We start from the raw sequence: 6,509 nt of genomic DNA, 5'->3' as shown, positions 1-6,509 counted from the left end.
GACAAACTGAGCTAGAATATGACACATTACCATTGTCCAGGGGTGTTAAACACAGGCAAGAAGACCACTTGACGGAGTACTAGAGAAAGGGTTTGGAAGTTTGGAAGGGAGGCCAGGGTAGACGCTGCGCCCCTCCCACCCCAATCCAGAACTGTGGTTCTCTAACAGTTATGATCACTTCTTAGGCAACTGCCTTAGAGTTTTCTGTATTTGTTGCCAGGATGGCAGCAAATTAACTCTGATTCCCAACACTCCTTGCTGCCCACCCAAAATTTACCCCTTCACACATCTTCTTTCTTCAGCCTGTTCTTGGATTGCTCTTTCAGCTCTGCAAAGGTATGTGAAACCAGATAATCAAACTTGATAAGGAATATAAATGCAACAAGAGTAAGCAGACCAGTGAAGACCATAAGCCATCCTTTGTAGGATTTGGCTTTAGGGTCTCAGAGGGTGTTTTCTCTTATATGGATGTTCCATAGAAATGAAATTATCTTACCTTTGGCCTCCAGAGTTAGCTCAACCATCTATTCAGTTATCACCCACATTTCAAAGCAAATTGTGTTCATTTAATTAAAAAGTGATTTACAAAAAGTTGCTACAAATGCATAGAAGGTGAAATAGCATAATGCTATATGTTCTGCTCGAATATATTTGTTGTTCAATTAAATTGGCTTACAAGCTCAATGTTAAGCAAACTGGACACATAGATGTACAAGTATACATTCCCTACATCACTAATCTCTCATTTGTTATTGCCAAGGGGATAACTCCTAATGACAGATGGGAAAAATATTTTTTTTACTGTAGTAATAAAATGCCAGGTTTAACATGCACAAAGCTAGAAAAACAATGATGCCAAATACTGAATTTATATTACATTGTCTTTTGAACACCGAGCAGGAATAACTGCAAAATGCAGATACCATGCAATGTGAGAAAAAATGCTTTAAATAGAAAGGCATTTAGAGGAAACTTAAATAATTCTCATTTTACTTCACTATTTGGTTTGACACCTTCGTTCCATGGGTGGCCCCATATTAGTGAGGACTCTCTTAAAAATATACTAGTTTTATTTCATAGACTGTCTAATTACAGAAGAAAAGTATAGAATTACAAATTTAAATACACTGGCTTTGTATGCAGAGACATTTATAAAAGGGAATGAGGTAATATTATAAGATATTCACATTCTAGGGGTGCTGTGTATTTCCTAGGTTATTAATTTTCTTAGCTATACTTTTGAGGACTACTACTAAACAAAAGAATTGTATGTAATTTTTAATTACTAAATATGAGTATTTTCCCTTTGCAGCAACATTTGTAAAAGTCATCTGCTTTTTCGGTACAGTCATTTTCATCTTTTGGGCAGTTTGTGGGAAGTATATTACTTGAAATGCCATACTTGCAGAATTTGTTTTCTTTTCATGTGTTTTGAAGAAAACATTGTTTTTCATTTAATTAAATTGCTTGCAATAGAAGCAGATTAAATACTATGTTATTAATAAACTCCATATTTTTCTCTAGTCTCTCTAAGGTGCTGAAACATGCCAGTAAGCAATTTCTTAATCTAGAAAATTGTTTCAGAGCAAAGTTCAAATTTTCTGAAAATGGAAGGCAGAAAATTGATTCTCTACTGGGGATGAGCTTGCCCCCTAGGGGACATTTGGCAAAGTCTGGAGACATTTCTGGTGAGGAGGAGGAGGGGACGGGGGAGGAGGGGTGTACGTGCTACTGGCATCTAGTGGGTAGAGGTCAGAGATGCTCAGCTCCCTACAGTGCAAAACACAGCAAAGATTTACCCAACCCAGAATGTCTATGGTGCTGAGATAGAGAAATCCTAGCCTAGAATTTTATTTTAAATACAAATGCAAAATAGAAAGCACTGAGGCAGGCTGAACTTTACATGCTGGACCACCATCCTTTCCAAAGGTGAGAATGTAGCAACCCTAAAAGAACTCATCCTACGGTGTGAGAAGAAAGGAAACCTTTGTTCTTTTGTGTTCCAAGTCTCGTTAAGAAATACAAGTGCACGAGCCATTCCATTATAGTGAATCATGACCACATGTTCATTAGTTCCTACAAATTGTCTTACTTGTTATTCCTAACTTTAATATGCTGTAAATTAGAGTATGGCATTGCCACACACCACAAAATTTATTTTTCCCTTTTCTAATAGTGCATAAGCTGATGGTTGAATGTAGTCTTTAACCTATGGAATAAATGCTACCCTTCTGCTTTTTATTTTGCTCATACAGCATGGCCTTTAAAACAGTGTGATAATTCAAAGCAAATGTTCTTCTAAACTATTTCTCTTTGTTCGATCCCAGCAATTGACAAAAGAAAAACTAAAAAACCTTGATGGGGCTTTAGAATAAAGGGTTTTTATATATTGTACAATGTTTTGAATGTTAGTTCTTTTCTTTTTCAAGACATATTCTGGTGTACTCTCTTGCCACTTCATTCTTTCATTCTGTCTTGCCCACTGCTTTAGTCCTGACTTGATCCTAGTTTCTCTTATGTATGTGTGCATACTCATCTTTTCTTAACACTTTTTCCCACTGACCATTGCTATATCTTACAAAAGCCTTTCTTATAGCTTATAGGTTAAGTAAATTATCTTGGATAATTCACTTAATTTCTTACAAGTCTCAGTTTCCTCATCTGTAAATGGGAATAGTTCTATTATCTCTCTGAGAGGATTGCTGTGTATACGTGGGAAAGTGAGTGCTCAGAAAGTGTCTGGTACACAATAATAGATGCTCAATAAAGGAAGCTATTATTTCTTTTTGAAAAATTCAGAGCAGAATTTTGAAACCCCGTACTCATCAAATATTTATTAAACACCTTCTATCTGTTTGGCACTATTTTATGTGCTTGGGATACTTCAGAAAACAAGGCAGACTAAAACAAACAAATGCTGCAGTCATGGAACTGGCACACACACAGTCACACATGCAAAGGCAAACATACACACACGGGTAAAAACACATGCACCCACAATGATAATATAAACATCCTGCTGCGCTTCCATTACTCATTTTAGAAAATAAATGACAGTAAGCACTACTCCAACTGGCCAAAGTGGTGTGATCCAGGACAGTTACAGAATTCTGAAGGAAGACTTTTCTTTCAAATACCATTTCTTTTGGGTTTTAAGGAAAATAAAAGTACATTTCAAAAATATGTATAAAGATGATCTCTCTTAGGAAAAAATATATCACACAAAATGGCAATAGGTACCAAACTATGGGGAAGGAGGGAATTGGCTTTTTAGACACTATTTTAATAGCCAGCAAATTCACTGAAGGAGAAATATATCTAATTTATTTATTGCTCTTAAATATGGAAATAAACAATTCATAGACAGTAAACAGACCAGGTGGAATGACAGTGCAACACAATTGCTAAAATATGCATGGAAGGGGGATAAAAACTCATTAAAGAATACACGAGCTTTTCATGAATTCTTGGTAGGATTTTTTTCTTCTGCCTCAGAGCTTTGCTGTGCCTTTGCCTGAAACAATTTCCCTGCCTCTTTCCACCTGCCTGTCCCCTGCTCATCCCTCAGCGCTTAGCTGAAATGTCCCTTGAGAGATACCTCCCCTGACTACCCCATCTAACTTAGGTGCCTTCACCTATCACCCTCCCTAGTCAACCTCTCTTTGTCTGTCTATTTATCTACGTATCTGGATATATTTTGAAGGGTCCTTCCACCCAACTTGACTCAAAGTTCTACAAAGGGAGAAACATTTTACATTGTCTACCACGAGTTTTCCAGACTCTAGTCACTGACTCCTACTTTGTCCTCAGTGAATGTTTATGGACGAGAGAAAAGCTACCCGCTCAGGGTATACTGACTGCCAAGAGTTCTGAGCTAATCAAAGCATGCTTCCTTTAGTTTTCTTGATAAGATGTATATGCCTGGCCCCTGTTGGTCTGTGTGCAAACGCATTGCATCATTTGACCTCAGTCTATTTTGCCCTGTGTATGTGGCATAAAGTGAAAAATTCCTGGTATGGTGATGAATCTCCTAAGCCAAGCCAAGAACCAGGGATAGGCAAAGCTACTTGGAAGGTGTTACAAGAGGAAAATGAAAGGATCTATGATTGTTCTCATTTAGGACTTCTCCAGCTAGATGTTTGCCTCTAAACCTCAGCCATTTGCGTCAATCACATTTTAGCAACATGACATTGCTGATTCTCCCCTCCAGGGGTGGAGCCTGTTTTTCCTTCCATCCACCTGTTTTTCCTTCCATCCAACCTGGATTGAACATGTGACTGGTCTTGACCAATAGAACTTGAGCCTGTGTGAAGCAAGCAGAGACTTGAAAAGAGCTTGTGCTTTGTAGCTTGCGCTCTTGATCATCTTTGGGCCCTGAGACCACCACGTGAAGAATCCGGTGAGGAGCTAAGCTGATCCCTCACAGCTGATCCATCCCCTCCCGGGCTGACCAGGCTGACAACCACCAAACATGTGAGTACGAAGTGATGATAGATTATCCAGCCTCAAATTAAGCAGCTGCCCAGCTAACCCACACAATCATAAAAAGTAAGTGAGTTCTGCTTTAAGCCATTAATTTTGGGAGTGGTTTGTTAGGCAATTAAAGATAACTGATACAGTCACAGATATCATATTACTATGTCATTGGTCCAGGAGTCTACAAATTGTAAGTTGGGCATTAGTACCTTAGGACTGTCCAAGGTATAAAAAGCGAGTTGCTGATTCAAAGTTTGGGAACCACTGCATTCTAAAGCATTTTCCACTTCGAGGTTTGCAAAATAAGCTGTATATTAAAATTTTTGAGGAGCCCTGCAGTGAAAGAGAAGAAACTTGCTAAAAAAATGTTAAAGACACCTCCCCTTCTTTTCAAACTTTCATGACCTCTTGGCATTATCATCATTGCTGAAACCTTACCTTGAATGTGATGGTAAGGGAACTGGACAAGGACTGTGAGATCTTGGCTCTGGTTCAGGGTGTAGCATTAACAAAATGTAGGGCCTTTTACAAATCTAATTTGGTAAAATTAGATAAAATGAGAGACATAATTTCAGCTTTGAGTCTCTTTCAAGTAATCATGAACCTATTCATGTCACCTGGGGTGGAAATGTAAATGATGCATTGACACTTGGTTTTTTGTATTGTATTCTGTTTTTGATGAGTCATGACAACTCTGAAGTGACAAAGCATTCATTCATCTCAAAATCTTTTTCGAGAGCCTGCTGTAACTCAGGTACTATTCTGAGTGCTGGCGATGTATTAGTGACCAAATCTCTCTTTATGGCAGCTTGTACTCTAATAGAGGTGCACTGTCAATCTGCAAAGAAATAACTAATATAATGCCAGGTGGTAATAAGGACTGTGAAGCAAAACAGAGTTAAGGGCTAGAGTAGTGGTTCTTAAACTTCAGCTTACACCAGAATCATGTGGAGGATTTGTTTAAAATGTGCATTTCTAGTTTCCATCCCCTAGAGTGTCTTTTTCAGTAGGTCTCAAATGGGAACTAAGAATTTTCATTTTTTAACAAATTCCCAAGTGATGCTGCTATTGGTGGTAGATGCACCATGCTTTATAAACCAGTGGGAGAAAGTGACAGGAAGTTGTTCCTTTAGATGGAGTGGTCAAGAAAGGTCTCTCAGACCACCAGAGACCCCTCCCTGTAAAGTGAGGGAGGGAGCCAGGGGAAGATATGGGAAGAGAACTTTAAGTAGAATACACAGCATAGTATGTGCAAAGGCCCTGAGGCAGAATTGAGCTTGTTATGCTGGAGGAAAAGTGAAGGCTAATGTTCCTAATAGACACTGCTATGGTAACAAACCAGTGTCCTTGTTACCTAAATGGCATGAATTATGCATAGCAATATTCTCAGGGTCCACTGGGGTTGAGCTTTCCACCAAATTATTTCATGATAAGACTCCCATTTAGAAATAGTTAATAGGAAAAATACAACTGTAGGAGTTGAGGAGTTTGGGTTAAGTTAAACACCAGGACAAGAAGAGGAAACTGCTCGTGTGTCATATTTCACTTGCAGAGGTCCACTGGTTGAGGCTGTCACCAGAACTGTGTTACTTAAATTCACAGTCCCCAAGTCCTTGCCTGTGGCTTGCATAAGGGTATGTGATTTCTCAGACCCAGGCATGTCATTTCAACATGGCTCCTTCAGAATTTGTGGGTTTTCCCCAGACAGTGACATATTATGTTTTCGAGAATAATCTACACTTGGAAAACATTTTTCACATTCCTTATCTCATTAGAGCCTCACAATTTAATTTCATGATACAGAAAAGGCAGAAACTATTATCCCCTGTGCTACAGATGAGAAAACTGAGGCTCAGAGAAGCTAACGCTCAGGACCATTTCTTTCTTTTTTCTTCATAGGGTCTTTTCTTTGATATGCAAACTGTACAGAGTAGTACTGAAGCAGAGCACTGAAGGCCAAGTCCATAACCTCCCTCTCTTGAGAACAGTTGGTCTCAGGTCTGTGCCTACCACTCACGTGTATTTCATCATGA

At 38.8% G+C, this 6,509-nt stretch overlaps 1 non-coding gene across 1 annotated transcript; it reads right to left on the bottom strand.

Moving 5' to 3' along the window:
- Positions 1-799: 799 nt before the first annotated feature.
- On the bottom strand, positions 800-934 carry LOC150005182 (small nucleolar RNA SNORA8). Its single transcript, XR_016512542.1, has one exon. It is a non-coding gene; the product is annotated as a small nucleolar RNA SNORA8 (small nucleolar RNA).
- Positions 935-6,509: the final 5,575 nt, after the last annotated feature.

The sequence above is a fragment of the Furipterus horrens genome, unplaced genomic scaffold, assembly GCF_987537825.1.
Source record: "Furipterus horrens unplaced genomic scaffold, mFurHor1.1.pri manual_scaffold_7, whole genome shotgun sequence".
In the NCBI taxonomy this organism is placed as follows: domain Eukaryota; kingdom Metazoa; phylum Chordata; class Mammalia; order Chiroptera; family Furipteridae; genus Furipterus; species Furipterus horrens.
This window is presented reverse-complemented; position numbering and strand designations above follow the sequence as displayed.